This window comes from Lissotriton helveticus, chromosome 1_1, assembly GCF_964261635.1.
Source record: "Lissotriton helveticus chromosome 1_1, aLisHel1.1, whole genome shotgun sequence".
NCBI classification, from domain to species: Eukaryota; Metazoa; Chordata; class Amphibia; order Caudata; family Salamandridae; genus Lissotriton; species Lissotriton helveticus.
In genome coordinates, this window is record NC_136057.1 from 1165528626 (window position 1) to 1165544695 (window position 16070).

Here is a 16070-nt window from a genome sequence, read left to right on the forward strand (position 1 = left end):
GGCTTGTTCATTTTGATTCCTCTTTGCAGACTCAAGAGTTTTTGCAGTATGAATTTGTTCATGCTGCTCCTCTGACCATGCGGCCACTAGAGGATTTCCATTGTATCATTTACACTGACGGTTCAGTGCAAGCTGCTACGGGTACATGGCACGCCTATTCTTCTGCCTGCGCAATAGTGGTTGGTACTATGGTGGATGATGAATTCAAGTCTGATGCCGTGCATACACAGACATTAGGGGACTGTACCACCCAATTGGCAGAGCTTTGTGCTCTGATGCTTGCATTGGAGTGCGCAGATCCCAGTGTGACAACTCTTGTCGTAACTGACTCTTACTACTGTGTTCAATCATGCAATGACAATTTATTCTTTTGGACTCAAAATGTTTACAGTGACTCCAAAGGTCGCACAATAAAACATAAAATTATCTGGGTTCGATTGGCTGAACCTAAAGAATGGCTCCCACTTGTCTTCGAAATTCATACTCTTGTTCACCAGCGTGTAAGAGTTCACGCTGTTGGCAACAGTCTTGCCGATGAAGCGGCCAAGACAGCACTTGCAGCATACTCAGTAGCAGCAGTTACACGTTTTAAAAGTAAGATTGATGATGACATTTGGCAGTAATTGCCGCAACAGAGAAGGGAAGTAATTACCCAAAAGGTTTCCCTTATAAACATTCTTATCATTTAAGTCCTGATAAAGTTCCTTATGAGAGAATTAACGACATTGGTGACAGGTTGATTCCCAACACGGAAAGCAGGCAGACTTTGATTACAGCGGCACACGAGGGCATGGCCTCTGCGCATGCCGGCATGTTGGCTACTGTATCTCTCCTACAACAGCGTTACTGGTGGTGCGGATTGTACAAACAAACATGTGATTATGTCTTTCATTGTGACATTTGCCAGCAGATTAAACCTTCTACTGCTGCACGCCTTCCCAGACTCAGTTGTACATATCTAATGTGTTTATTTAGACAACTGTGGTCCTTTCTCCTCTGATACTGCGTATAAGTACATCTTAGTAGCAGTTGATTCTTGCACGCTCTTTGTGTGGGTGTGGCCCCAAAGGAGTACTGAATTTCGAACTGCCATAAGGGATTTGCGTGTCTTTGTGGGACATTTTGCATGTGGTACCTTCCATTCGGACCAGGGTCCGGTGTTTGCATCTAAGGCATACAAGGATGCCATGGGTTTATTTGGGGTCCAAGTCAAATTTTCGTTTCCATATCGGCCTGAGGGCAATAGTGTTGTGAAGCGGATGAACCGTGCCTTAAAGCAATCCTTGACATCTAGGGTGTTAGGTACAGGCCGGAACTGCCTAGCCCACCTCAATTGCGTTCAACGTGCACTAAATAATCTCCCTAGAAGGTCTCTGGGTAGGCGGACCCCATATGAAATGCTTTTTGGTATCAAAATGTTTGTTCCGGACCTTGAAGGTCTAGACCAAGCGACGTCTGCCGCTCCCTTTGACGCAGATGAACATTGTACTGTTTTCCAGAATCTTCAAAAGACCCGAGACAGTCTTGCAAAGGAACATTTGTCCTCCATATCTGATGCTGCATTGCAGATTCCGGTAGTTGGCTGGCTACCCCGAGTTGGTGAACTGGTCCAAGAAAAGGTCGCAAACAAGAAGAAGTTTGGTCCCTCATATCGTGCTCCAGTTCCTGTGCTTGGCGTGCAGGGTACACTAACAGTCATATGACCTCTGCTTCCTAGTCAAAAGGAAAAAAGGCACATCTCCATTGACAATGTCAAACTACACAGAGTGGCCGATTCTTCTTAGTATGACACCTGCGGTCTCTTGTCCAGCGATGATGCGAAACTCTGTTTTGGCTCCAGCACCCACCACCAGGCTTGATGTTGCCTTTGAGATGGATATAGTTACAACTCCTTTGTTGAATCCACCAGCTGGTAATCCTCTTGATGATACTGATTACACTTACCCCACAGATTTATTGTTGCCCAATTTGCAGACCTGTGAGGCTAATCACCCTCGAAAGTTCCAATTTTTGCTGTTTGGTTTAAAAAACATTTTTTGATTCCACATTGGACTTACATTTGGCTGGTGCTTTCTTCTATTTTTTGTTCAGGTCCATTGGTTTTGTGGTTTATTTTTTCCGTTTTTTGAATGGACACTATGTGACATGACAGAACTGCAATTAGATTAATTGAAGGAACTTTGGCACCCCACTCCTCATCGCACAGAATGAAAAGGGACCAGACTTTTGTGAATATCACTGCTTGGCCTGTCTTAGATGGGATAGTATGGGATGCTGGTAAATTTCAAATACACGGACCCACCGAGGTTATTAATGTCACTAATGTACTTCATGTTTCGATGGGGGATGTGCTTAAACAAAAAATACGCTCGAATGATTGGGACCTACAAACTGTAGAGGCTCTGTTTTCTGATTTGAAATATTATGCTGCCTTTGATGCTGAAGATTTGCATTTAGACTCTATGAATTTTGGTGATTTGTTTTGTTACCAACTCTATGGCAATCACTTTCTGCACAAAGCAAACACGTTTAGAAATGTGGTTAAGTATACACATTGGGAACATTGTCCCGCTCCTGTTAAAGGCAGCTCCAAAACCCTTGAAAAAGTTTTCCTACTTTACTGATTTTAATCAATCCAACCCTGATGCATTTTATTTTCAGATGACTGAGAAGTCCTCTTCCAAAGTTCGACTTACCCACACAAAATTATTATATTCAAAGTTCTTTATCGACCAATTGACTAAGGAGGCTATGAGCTGTGGAAAGATACCATTCATCCTAAATCTGTTTGGGGTTCTAAGCATTGGCAAATGCAAGGCACTGAGGCTTTGCATCGTGCAAGTCTCATCCCGAACCACATGTTGTTTCTGAACTCGACTATTTCACAAACCACTTGCTTTATATTGGCTACATCTAAAAAAACTAAATGCCCCCTCATTTCCTGATTTGGGAGATTATCCCAACTGGAACAATCAGACCAGTAAGTCCCTTAGTGACTTAAAAACTCTGCTACTAAATTCGTCCTTCAACATTTCCAGTTTGGATCCCCAAGGTTGGCTGTTATGGCAAAGAAGTGCAGATTCATGCCAGCATTGTTTTCTGGGTTTGACCTTTGGCTATATACAGGTTAGAGTTGATCCCCGTTTTCAGAGGGACCATTCTGTCACTACCTATTCTGTAGGCAAGCTACGTCAGAACTGGCTTAAAAACTACACTTTAGCACCAGTTAAGCTGCATTTGTCCAAATTGTCTGATGATGTTGATTTGAATGACTTTGTGAAATGTCCTGCAGCAGGCAGATCCAAAAGATGGATTTATGTCCTATACAATGAAGTTTGGAGACTGTCCCAAATTGAAGCTGCTTCTAGGTTAAGAGCTATTGATCAAGCTAATTTAGAAAAAGTGCTTGCAGTTGTAGATAATAGTCTTAACACACTTTCTTCCCGAATTTGTACATTAGATAATATTGTTTCTTCGGTTGTTGATATTGTGCAAGATGAAGTCTCAGTTTTGTACCATGGTCAAAATCTGTTGCGTTCTATTATGCAGTTTGCATGGACTTTACAAACGTTGAAGGACTCATTGGTCTGTAGAAATATACAATTGCACGGTTCTTGCAACTAGGAAGCACTGAATTTGGCCTGTATTTAAAAATTACACCAGCCCCGGCTATTACTCTGACTTTCACGTTGTTAGCAAACTGTAGTTATTTATTATTAAATAATGAAGATTGTTGTGGTATGCTGGCGGGAATACCGTACATAGTGACTGTTTCCCAATGTGCAATCTGTTGTGAAAATGTACTGTTTCCTCCTCCGCATCGGAAGCTCGATATATCCATCTGGCCTTCCATTCCGACCTTGAAAGCAGAGTTCAACAAGATGAGTCAAATAAGGGCTATTTTGTCTCAAAAAGAAGTAGCCCTTACATTTGTGTGTGAAACATTCGTCCTTCACGTGGCTAATACTCGTACTGAGGTACATGCCTTACTCAACACAGACCTCCCCCTCGATTTTGCAGCATTGATTCACACTATTTTTATACCTCTTCGACCACAGGCTTGGCACACTTTTTTAAAGTAGTAAGTTCTGGCCTTGTGATTTCATTCCAAACTATATTTGGTGTGATACCGGCATTTTTTCATTCTATTTTCTCCAGTGTCTTTGGCGGTTTCCCGTTAATTCTTGACTTGGCTGCAAGTGTACTGCTGTTAATTTGCTTATCGCAAAATGGTTGCACATTCTGTTCCCCACGATGGCCAGCCCCAGCTGCTCCAACTTCGTAACCGGATGCTTAAATACTATGGATCGCTACATCTGGCAACTCTGAGTGTGGCGTATGGTTTATCTTTCCGGTTTTCGTACTTTACATGCTTGCAGCCAGTTTTCCACTGCCTGGATTGCAATTTTGAATGGGCTCTGGATTTGTATCCTTGCAATACGGTGTCTCCTAACCCGGATTATTATCTACTAATGAGCCCTTTAGTTGCTCATGAATTAGATTGTTCTGGAGTCGGGATTATGGCCTGCGCAGAGGCTCATGGGGTCCTGGGCAATTGGAATATATGGACTGCAACCCATGACTTTCTGGCACGCAGTTATCTCGAAGAACACCCGAGTTGTCCTCTAATGGGGCCAGAGGCTCCTGCTGTTGAAGAACATGTGTGTTCTTTCCCTTCATTAAATTGGATGGCTGAAATGTTCACTAATGAGAACAACGAATTCCTATTGGAGGCATTTGCAACGTACTGTGCCTATACGCTGTCGAATTGAAGTTTCCTTTTTCTGCTTCAAAGACACGTAATGGACTGATTAATATTTTTTCTTTCTTTCCACTTCATTACTTTCCTCACTCTACATGTTGCTTGTGTTTTGACTCTATACACCACTGTTGGGTTTTGAATTTGTTTTGGGGGGGTTTACTAATTCGGATTTTACTCTCAATTATAGAGTTTGGTGAAATTTTGAACTGGTTCCGTCTCATTCGAACTTGAAGTCTGCGTTCAAAAAAATTGACCCTGCAATTGTGCGCTCTCCGATCAAGGGAGGGTGTAGTGTGGGCTGGGCCTTGTTGTGCACATTGCTATGTTAGCATAGGCTTATTAGAAGTTGCTATGTTAGCATAGGCTTATTAGAAGTTTAAACACCATTTTACCTTTTTGCAGCAAATTAGGTGAAACCAATGCACAATACATGCTTCAGGGAGAAAGCAGACATGCTGTGCACAGAATTTAAACACCAACCAAACATACTCAGAAAGTGGATGGACAGTGCATGTCCTTTCTTATAATATGCATTTGTTCCAGATAGCCTGTTCTTCTGTGCTTTTTTAATTTTCAAGATGCGTTGCATTTTCGTAAGGGGCAAAGCTATGATGAGCTCCATCCTTGCAGAAGAAGCATCTGGATCTGACAATGCACCTCAATTCAAAATGGTAAACTTGCTGAGGTTTCATCAGCAACAATGTTGCTACTCCTAGTATTTAAAGCTTGTTGTGCCCTTCATTATTGACATATATGCACTAAGATCAACAATGGCTGATGAATTATTTTGTAAACATGAATTATCAGCCATAATACACAATGTAAGCAATTGATGGGTGAATAATTTATTTTGAAAATGTTAAGCTGTAGTGTGGGCTAGGCCTTGTTGCGCATATTGCTATGTTAGCATAGGCTCATTAGAATGACATTTTACCTTTTTGCTGCTTTTGCACACAACACTGCATATAAACTGTTGTTGTAAATGAGGCTGCGTGAAATGCTGCTCTTGAGAATGGCTTGTTTTCAGCATCCCTAGACTTACATCGTGACTCTAGTCTGCACACTAAGGGCCTGATTACGATTGCGGTTTTCCCGCATCCTCCGGGCCGGCGGAAGCCACCGCCGGCCGGGAGGATGCGGGAAAACCACTGCGGACTGAAAAAGACCCCCCGCCAGATTAGGATGGCTGGGGAATCGTTTTTCAGTCCGCAGCTTTTCCGCCGCGGACGCCTTCCGTCCGCGGTGGAAAAGCTTCAACATGGCTGGCGGTGTCTATCAGACACCGCCAGCCATATTAGGATTTCAGCAGAAAGATGCCTTTACACGGCGGCATTTCCGCCGTGTAAAGGCATACGGATTTGTGTTTGGGGGCCCGTTGCGGGCCCCCAGGGGTGAAGGGGGGGAGTGGGGGGTGCACATGGGAGGTACCCCCCTGCATTTGCCTGCACAAAGCGGCAGGCACCGCGAGGTGCCTGCCGCTTTGTGCATGCAAATGCACAACATACATTTTTATCATTGCGGCGGGTGCTGCTTCAAGCAGCACCCGCCGCAATGATAAAGATACAGGATGTGACCGCCAGGGTGGCGGTCACATCCTAATTAGCACGGAGGGACCGCCGCTGCCCCTGCGGACGGTCCCTCCTCCTCTATGGTGGCGGACGGACTCAGGTCCGTCCGCCATCATAATCGGCCTCTAAGTGTTAAAGCCTCCAAGATTATCATAACTAGGTAACTGTTGTTCGGGCTGATCGGCTCACAATTTAGCCATAACATATATGCAGCTGCAGCCAACGTGATTCTGGCACCTTTAATATTGCACTGTAAGCATGATTTCAGACACTTGGAAAAATCCCGTTTTTCCAGAGAGACAGAGAGCGTTTGCAGATCCTGATGTGATACATTCCTGCTGATTCTAGAGGTGTGGGGTCCCCCGCACAAGCCTAAGAGACCTTCTATATTTTATAAAACATAGTTCCTAGCTAGGGAGGGTGATTAACTAGGTGCTATAGGACCTATTTTTAACCTTACTGTAATATGATAGCTCCCTTTGTGTTTTATGGAATTGTAACAATGCTGATCATATTATTTCTAATCATATGTCTGCTTATGTTAGCAAAAATACTGCATCTTAGAACACGTCGTAAACAAATAATTATTTCAGCCTCTTCTGTGTCTCTTTTTAATCCTGTTGTGGACTGGTATGAGAGTATAATGAAAGGGTGTTCTTGCTTCCCACCATTCCTGAGTATAACCGAAGTCGCATGTTCTGGGTTGTCTAATCATTGGTTCCTTTGCTATAGGATGAAGCTAATTTGACACTGATGCTAGCTTGTTAGAATTTCTAGGCACTAAGGTGATTTTTTTGGTACACCACAATTCACTGAGGTCCTGGGTCTCTGTGCACAGTTCTGTGTAGGAGCAGAATCCCTGCCACAAAGGGAACCTAGTTTCATTCAGAGCTTGTTTTCTTTCATGTGAGGGAATATTAATATTGGGTAAACATTCTAAAGTATTAGAATGTTTCCTCAGTGAGGCAATCAGGATCTGCTTGCAATGTTAATTAGCTTGTGTTTCCATTGGTGTGTATCACCCTGACAATATAGGGTGTTTTGCCTCCAGCATTTGAGTAGTTCCTGCTAGATGGCCAAATGGCAATATACTTTTCATATTTTGTCTCCCTACCAGTACATTGCTCCAGCAAGAGTCATTATTATTTACATTCCCCAATGCTCACTGAGCTCGGGGGATGCCTACATAGCACACCCCTTTATGTAGTATACCCAGTCAATAGAAAACAACTAGAACAGGTGCTCCAGTGATCACAAGCAAATGACCTTGTGGGTTGATTAGATGAATATAACTTGTCTGTCAATACTACAATTTACCTCAGGAAAAGTAGCTTCAGAGACAAGGATAAAAGGAAAGCATTAGGACAAACCACAAAAGCCACCATCACAGATGAGTCAGGAACAAAGATACCATTCCCACACTTCCAAATTATCCGTATCAATAGCATCTGAAATATTGGGGTGCAGTAATAGCTCTGTATTTCTAGCTTTCTCCCCTGGCGTACCCTGAGATAGAAAATTACCACAGGAATCAGGATACCTCCTTAGGACCAGTTAAGGTATTACCCAGGACTTCTGCATGAAAAGGCAAGGAGAAATATTGATGCAGAGAGCCAGGAGAACCAGCTTCCTGTAGATTACAACACTTTGGAGATGACTAGGTCTGCTAAAACTGCTCTTGACAGCAAACAGGTGTTAAATGAGCCCAAGATCATCCAAAATGGGCGAACGGAGACTGAGTTATGGCATTTTGAAAATTAGCGACCTTTAACCTTTTTACTGAATGAAGAGCTTGGCACTCTGCCCTATTTCCTACAGAAATCTGTGAGCTGGGCCAAGGTCTGAGAGATGGTGCATGCTGTATTTCCCAGGAAGGGGCATGCCTGGGGCACCCTATCTGTTTTTACTTTTTCCCCAGGGGCCAGATCTCCCCTGCGGCAGATGATGCAGAGAGCGGGGTAGCACCATAGGAGGAGGAGAGACCTGGGAAACCAACTTCAGGCCCCAGCACCAGCAGTGCTGAGCCTGACCCTGCTGCCTGTGCCCTTGTCTGAAGATCAGGCGACCACCAAAGATCAAGTCTCCCTGTCGTCTGTATTTTAGCTCCTTTGCTTTTTACACTTTATATAAATAATTTAAACACCTCCCTTAGCACTGCCACTTTAGATAGCCCATGTATAGAAGACAGGGTTATTCCTGCTCTCCTATACGCTTGACAATGCGGTTCTTTTGGCCCATACTCCAGTTGGGCTGCAGAGACTTTTGGATTCCGTTGGATCCTTTGTGTAATCTTTGGACCTTATTGTTATTAAAACTAAATTGCACCCCCCCCCCCCCTGTCATTCATTCTCCTGATGTCCTAAAAGCGCCAAGATGCTCCCTGGAGTGAACGTTGCGCTATACAAAATCCCTTTCATTCATTCATTCATTCACACGATGACAATGGAGCAGAAGCAAAAATCCAATTCCTTTTATTGTGAAGGGGTTGAGCTGTCAAGGGTTTCCCCTATTTGGGAGTTTTATTCAACAAGAGAGGCTCCCCAGTTAAGGGCAAAGAAATTTGAAATGTCTAGGTCCATAGCTGCTATACAAGGTTTGGTATCCCGACTAGAAGTGAAGCCCCCTGACGCTTTGCTCCAAATTTATAGATCTAAAAGTATTGCTGTAACAAGGTATGGGTCTGCGATTTGGGGGCTACCAAGCTATAGTATAACTTCAGCAAGTTGAAAATAAATTCATGAGATAGCTCCTGGCTCCAGTGGAGAGTTGTTCCATACCCCCTCTGCCGGGGTTATCCCCATATCTTTGCCCTTTAATAAATGTTGGTACCATACCGAGATTTCTTTTAGTATGGATGTGGAGGATTGGCTAAGCCTTTCGAATTCCTCGTTGCTTCGCATCTCCCCCCGTTCCGCTATGTGCCAGGACACCAATTGAAGATATTTAAACCTTGATAAATCTGTCCCTACCTCCGCCCTCAAATACTCCCATGGGTGTATCCCTTCCTCATCCATTAACTCCTTCCATTTGGAGATTCCAGCTCTTTTAATAGGTATTGCCAGGGCATCTTTCAAGCAGTCCGGGGTACCAGGTGAATCCCAGACTGGAGATGAGTCTGAATAGTACCCAACTCCACTACTTACCCTTACCGTGTACCATATCTCTAGGGCAGTTTTTAATATATTCAAACAAACCCTCTTGAAGAATCTTGGAGATCCAAATGTATACATAAATTCATTGTTTCCCCCTTCTACTTTCACCATTTCTTGCAACAATTTGCCTCAGGGTGAATCATCAGGTCTAGTGAGTAGCATAAGTAGGCTCTTAAACTGAATTGCCACTACATAGAGGCTAATATCGGGGAGAGCTAACCCACCTTTTAATAATCATCTTCTAAGTTTCTTCCATGTCAGGCGTACCCCGTTGTCCCCCCACACAAAACGCCCAATTTTGCTCTGTATCTTTTTTATGTCTTTCTTAGGGAATATTAGTGGTATGGTTGAAAATAAATATGAAAGCTTGGGCAGAATAACCATTTTTACTAGATTCACTTTCCCATATATAGATAATGGGAGGTTCTTCCATCTGCTAAACAGACGATCTATTTCCCTAATTGTTCTGTCCAGATTTATCTTAGGAATCCGGTCCAGTTCCCGCACAATATATATCCCCCGGTATCTAAACTCCAGACTCTCCATACCTAACCAATGATCTATGTTCCAATATATGACCTCGGTCTTGGATCTATTCACCTTGTATCCTGATAATGTAACAAACTCTGCTGTCAATTCCCCAATCCGGGGAATGGCTGTACCTGGGTCTCTTGTATATAGGATCAGATCATCTGCATATAGGGCCAACTTAGAGCTATACTGTCCTGACTGGAAAGGAGTTATAATAGAATCGAGCCTGATTGCCTGGGCCAGGGGTTCTGTAGGAAGGTGGCTACCTGACTATGGTTACCCCAGATTTTTTTGCCTGTGTTTAGCTGGTTTTTTGACTTAGTTGACCTGGTTCCCTGCTAATCAGGGCCCCAGGCCATCTGCTCTCTCTGTAAAATGGATTCCATGTACCCTAGGTACATACCACAATTGGAAATGGACTCCTTGTCAGCCCCTGTATAATGCACTATAGGTGCCCAGGGCATAGGGGCCACCAAGGCCTACCAGGGGCTGCAGCATATCTTTTGCCACCCCTGGCTGGTTCTTAAATTGACACAACTGGCTGATCACTCAGCTGGGGTAAGGTGGTGTAATCACCCCTTACTTAGATATAGTATACCTATATCTAAACCTATATCTGGACACATATAAACCTGTGAGCCACTCCTATGGAAGGCCTCATCAATCCTGGAGGCAGAGTGCGTGGTTTAATGTGAGATGGAGCTCTAGCATGAGCTGAGCCTGTCTGCAGCTGTTGGGAACAACTCCCTAAGCCGTTTCAGGATAATGCCATACCATATACTCTTAAGTGCCTTATAATCCTCGCGGTTATATAGCAACTTTGGTTTGGCTTTATCAAAACATGTCGTGTAAGGTGTCATACGATTTGGAATACTATCCCCTCGCCAGTTCTGGTGACGGGGATAGCATTCCACCCCTCTAGAGGGGTAAGACATGTTACTTTGCTTAAATGCGGTTAATTTCTAAAAGGGCCTTAGATCCACAAAATGGATGCCTCTGCCACAGACAAGAGTCTGACCCCTGAAGCTGACCGAAACTCAGCCAAATGGGGCCTGGACAAAGGGTTTCCTGTCGCAGGAGGGTGTCACCACCCTCCAGACAGGAGATAGTGGATTGTAGCAGGGAGGTCTGAAAGAAACCAAACACTGCCTGGGGCGCACAAGGCTGCCCCTTGCATAATCCGGCCAAACCGGTTCTGGGGCACTCCAGCCCTCGGGCCAGGGCGGCCTGGATCAAAGGAAAGGGGTGTATCCACCCCCTTCCTGGGTCCCACCCATAGGAGGGGACCTAGCAGGTAATCCAGCCCCCAAAATTAGTATAAGACTGGGAGCAGTGCCAATGCACTTCAGATTATCCTGAGGAAACATAAGAAACGAAATTCTGGACCCTTCGACATCCTACTCGACGTAGAAGCCCGAAGAATCTCCCTTGTGGTCAAGGAGTGACCACCCTGTGCAAACAGGCACCATCCAGCTATCGACGTCTACTTTGTTGCAGTTCCCGCCGGAACTCGAGCGACAGAGATCGACGAGATCATGCTTGCCTGCTTTCCAACAGCCTGATCCACAGTCCCTGCAGAGCTGAGACCCGTGGAGGTGACCGGAAGCGTGGGGCATGCCATCTTGAATTGACCACGAGACGCTGACCGTGCAGCCCACGAGTGACCCTCGAAGCTGTACACCGGGGTTTGAGAAGCCCCAACCCTGAGCCACACTTGCACCGAAGTTCAGCCCTCCACACTCGACGAGTGCTGCGTGGGGCCCTTCTGCTTCTTTTGGCTCAATGCGTTGGCCCGGTCACTTGCCAGCCGGCTAGTGGCCCCTGTGCCGACGAAAACTTGAAATCGACTTGTGAATCTGGTTGCTCCAGATTTGCACCAGCTCCCCTGAAAAGGAGCCCCCACTCTGACCCTCCTGGTTCGAGTGAGAAGCAATCTCCCAGTTCCGCGTGGATTGCTTTTGCCAAGTGTTGTTTGCTCCAATCTTGAAGCCGACAGCGCCGACAGCGCCGACGGCGAGAGCCTGCGTGGGACAGATCGTGACCTGCTCCTGGACGTCGTAGATGCCCCAGAGCCCACGTGACAGCGGAGAGAAGCACCTCGACAGCGACCTGATTGCGCCCGACATTGCCTGGTTCCGTCCTGGTTCCACCCTGGTCACTGCTGAGTGACCCAGACTCTGTCCCCTCTGCTTTCAGGTACTTTTTGACTCGAGTCCACCCTTGGACTCCACCGGACACTTCTCTTTCACCCCGCCTGCAGCCCTTTCAGCTTCAAGCACCAAGAGCCTGCGTGACGAAACCCGACTCAACTTCGACCCTGTGCACCCGCTTCCTGTGGGTGAGGTAACTTTGCTCCGCCGGTGTTCCCACACTGGTACACATCTCTAGGGTCTGTGTCTTAAGTTTTGTTCCTCTAGGTTCAGCGGAAGTGTCCTTAAACTTTAACTTTGTAACTTTTACGCACCATTGGTTAACATTGGTGCATGCGTGCGCTTTCCGCACTGCTCCCGAATCCCGTGGGCCTCTCCCGACTTCAGCACTGCTTGTCCTGACTGCTCCCAGCGATTCCCTAGGCCATAGGCCTAACCACTGTTCGATTGGTATCTCTTATACCACTTGTTTAGTATATGGTTTGAGTGGCCACCCGCCCTCATCCATAATTGTGCAACTTGTATGTTTAAACTGTGCTTTTGATTTAACGCTTGTGCCCCTTTATTCATAAAGAATACTGGGGATTGTTTTTAGTAATAAACACATATATTTTTATAATATATACTTGTGTGGTGTCCTTTCATTTGATATTACAGGATTGTATGTGGTAAAACAGCTCGCTTAACACGACCTCTTAAGTTAAGCCTTTAGGCTGCTTAGTCCATGCTACCCCTAGGATAGCTTGTCTAACAAGGTTGACTTACAACCTGACACCATAAGGGATTGTTTCGTCTGATAATAGGTGGTTCCAGAATTGGAAACATCACCTATCAGGCCAACTTCTCACATTGGTGAGCAGCGGTGCGGATTTGAGCTTGCTGTTGTTTTACCATTGCAATCTTTTATCAAATTGAAAGATCACATCAAGTACCTCTAGGTACATATAAATCAAAAGCTTAGCATATTAAGTTCTACTGAACTTAGTAGTTGTAGATTAAAGGGATTAGCACACCCTGACTGCAACTCACTAGCAAGGTACAGTAGGAAAACACTTAGTGTAGGTAAGTGCACCACTTACACCTCACTAGCAGTCATGTCTGACACAGGGAAAGCCTCAGGGTCTGCTCCTGTGACAGTTGACCTTACCAAGGCAACTTCCAGCTATGACAAACTAACCCGAAAGGACTTGATTGCCTTGTGCATATCAAGAGGGTTAAAAAGGGGCAGAAGTCCCACCTGTCCTATCCTGATAGCCATTCTAGAGCAGGATGACTTAGAGAAGGGAAATGAACCTCCCTTAGAATCAGGAGAAGGAGTGAACCCCCCTGTAACTGATACCACTCCAGAGGAGGAAGAAGAAGAGGAAGAAGAGGAGGAGGAGGAGGACTCAGATGTAGAGGACCCAGAGAATCAGGATCAGAGGGGTAGCCAGGTCCAAGTTGCCAGGCTTAACCAGGCCAACTTAGACCTACTGGGAAATGGAGAGGGCCAGCACCTCCCCAGATCCAACCATGTCATTCTCCCAGGCAACAGAAGAGTGAGATCTCCCTCAGGGGACTCTCATATTTCTAGTGCCTCCAGAGAATCTCAGAGAGGCATGACTGCTTCTCAAAAGCTAGAGCATAGGGCCAGAATGAGGGCTGTCAAACTCCAAATAGAGAGGGAGGAGGTAGCCTTGGCTCAAGCTAGACTTGCCTTGGCAAGAGAGCAAAAATTGTGTGGCTTAGATGCCACTGGTGGCAGCAATATTCCTAAAGAGAAACCCAGGTCCTATGATAGTAGAAACCTGACAAAGATTGTGCCCCCCTACAAGGAAGGGGATGACATCCACAAGTGGATAACTGCTCTTGAGAGAGCCTGCATGGTACAGCAGGTTCCTGAGGAACAGTGGGCAGCAATCTTATGGTACTCCTTTTCAGAGAAAGGGAGAGATAAGCTCCTCACTGTCAGACATGAGGATGCAAACAATTACAAAGTCCTGAAGAGTGTCCTAATAGATGGGTTTGGCTTAACCACTGAACAGTACAGGTTGAAGTTCAGAGACACCCAGAAGACACAGACACTGGACTGGACTGATTTTGTAGATTGTGCTACTAAGGCTCTGGAGGGTTGGTTACATGGCAGCAAAGTACATGACTTTACAGGATTGTATAATTTGATTATGAGGGAGCAGATCCTAAGTAATTGTCAGAACCAGCTCTTACACCAGCACCTGGTGGACTCTGATCTGACCTCTCCCCAAGAATTGGGAAACAAGGCAGACAAGTGGGTCAGAACCAGGATTAGGCCTAAGAATCAGGACAGTAACCAGAAGAAGGAGTCTACCAAGCCTCAAGATAAGGGTGGGGATAAAAATAAAGAAAAGACTTCCCCAGGGCCCCAAAACTCCAAGAATGGGGGTGGGTCCCAAGACACTTCTTCAACTGAGAAAAAGCCTTATTGTTATGCCTGTAAACAGGTTGGGCATTACAAAACAGACAACTGTTGTCCCAAGAATAACAATAAAGAGAATATACCTCCAAAGCCAGCTCCACCACCTCCTGTTACTGTCAGCAGTAATCCCCCAGGAAGTGGGAGCACACCCAGGAATCTGGGTGGGTTTACTTTTGGAGCTCAGGTGGACCCTGGCCTATCCAGGTCCCCATCACCCAATGATCTTGTTTATGAGACTGGCATGGGGTTTGCCAACTTCTCTGATTGCCCAAATACCTTGAGCAAGTATAGACAAGAGCCCATCATCAATGGTTTGAAAGTTGAAGCTTTTAGAGACACAGGGGCCAGCATCACCATGGTGGCTGATGGTATAGTTCCCTCTAAGCAACTTTTACCTGGTGCCACATACCAGGTAACAAACATTGATGGCATCAAAACAAATCATCCCATGGCAGTAGTAAGTCTCAGCTGGGGAGGTGTCATTGGCCCAAAGAGAGTGGCAGTGTCATCAAACTTGCCTGTAGACTGCCTACTTGGTAATGATTTGGAAATCTCAGCCTGGGCTGAGGTTGAACAGGAAATCCATTCTAGAATGGTAAATTCCAATGGAAAGGTTAGTGGGGCTGTAATGGCTACAGCCCCAATCCAAGATGTCCTTCCTGAAAAGGTTGGTAGGGCTGAGAAACTCTCTGCCCCATCTTTAGCAAAAGCTCTTCCTGAACAGAATAGCAAAGCTGTTATGATAACAGCAGAAACCCAAACTGAGTCTCCTCCTGAAAAGGTTGGTGGGGCTGTGATGGCCACAGCCCAAACTCAAACTGATATGTGTGTTGTGAAGCCTGAAAAGATGGATAACTCCACACAAACTGAGAGCATGGAGGAGGAAGAGAAATCTCCCCCTCACCAGACTTTAGGACAGGATCAGCCTCCTCAGGGAACTGATCTTACCCCTGATGAAGGAACTGCCCCAGAGGTTGTTAGGCCTGGCCTGACAGAGCCTCTGATGGCGGTGGACCCTTCTCAGGTGGGACCCAGTCTGGAGCAGGTAACCTGCCCCTCTCTCCCTTGCCTTAGCCAGCCCAGGGCTGCAGAGGACAAGAAGGACAGTGAGACCCAGAGGGCCCCCTGTCAAATAAAGCACCCCCATCAACAGATTAGGGGCACCAAAACTAGTAGCCCTAGTGAGGTGAAAACTTTAAAAACTCCTGAGGGAGCCCCCTTAAAAACAGTTAGGGACCTCCCACAGATGGATTCTGTTGGGCACAGCCAAACCTGGGACCCAAAGGGCCCAAACCTGAACTGTCCCTCCAGCAAGCCAAACAGAGGGACCCAGCCTCCAGCTTTAAGTAGCCAGAGGTTGACCCTGAGAGCACAGTGCAACTCAGTTAAAGAAAGAAAGGCACACATGGTGGAAGATAATTGGAGGAAGCTAAGCCCTAAATTAGTAGAGCCTCACTTCAGTACTCCATATCC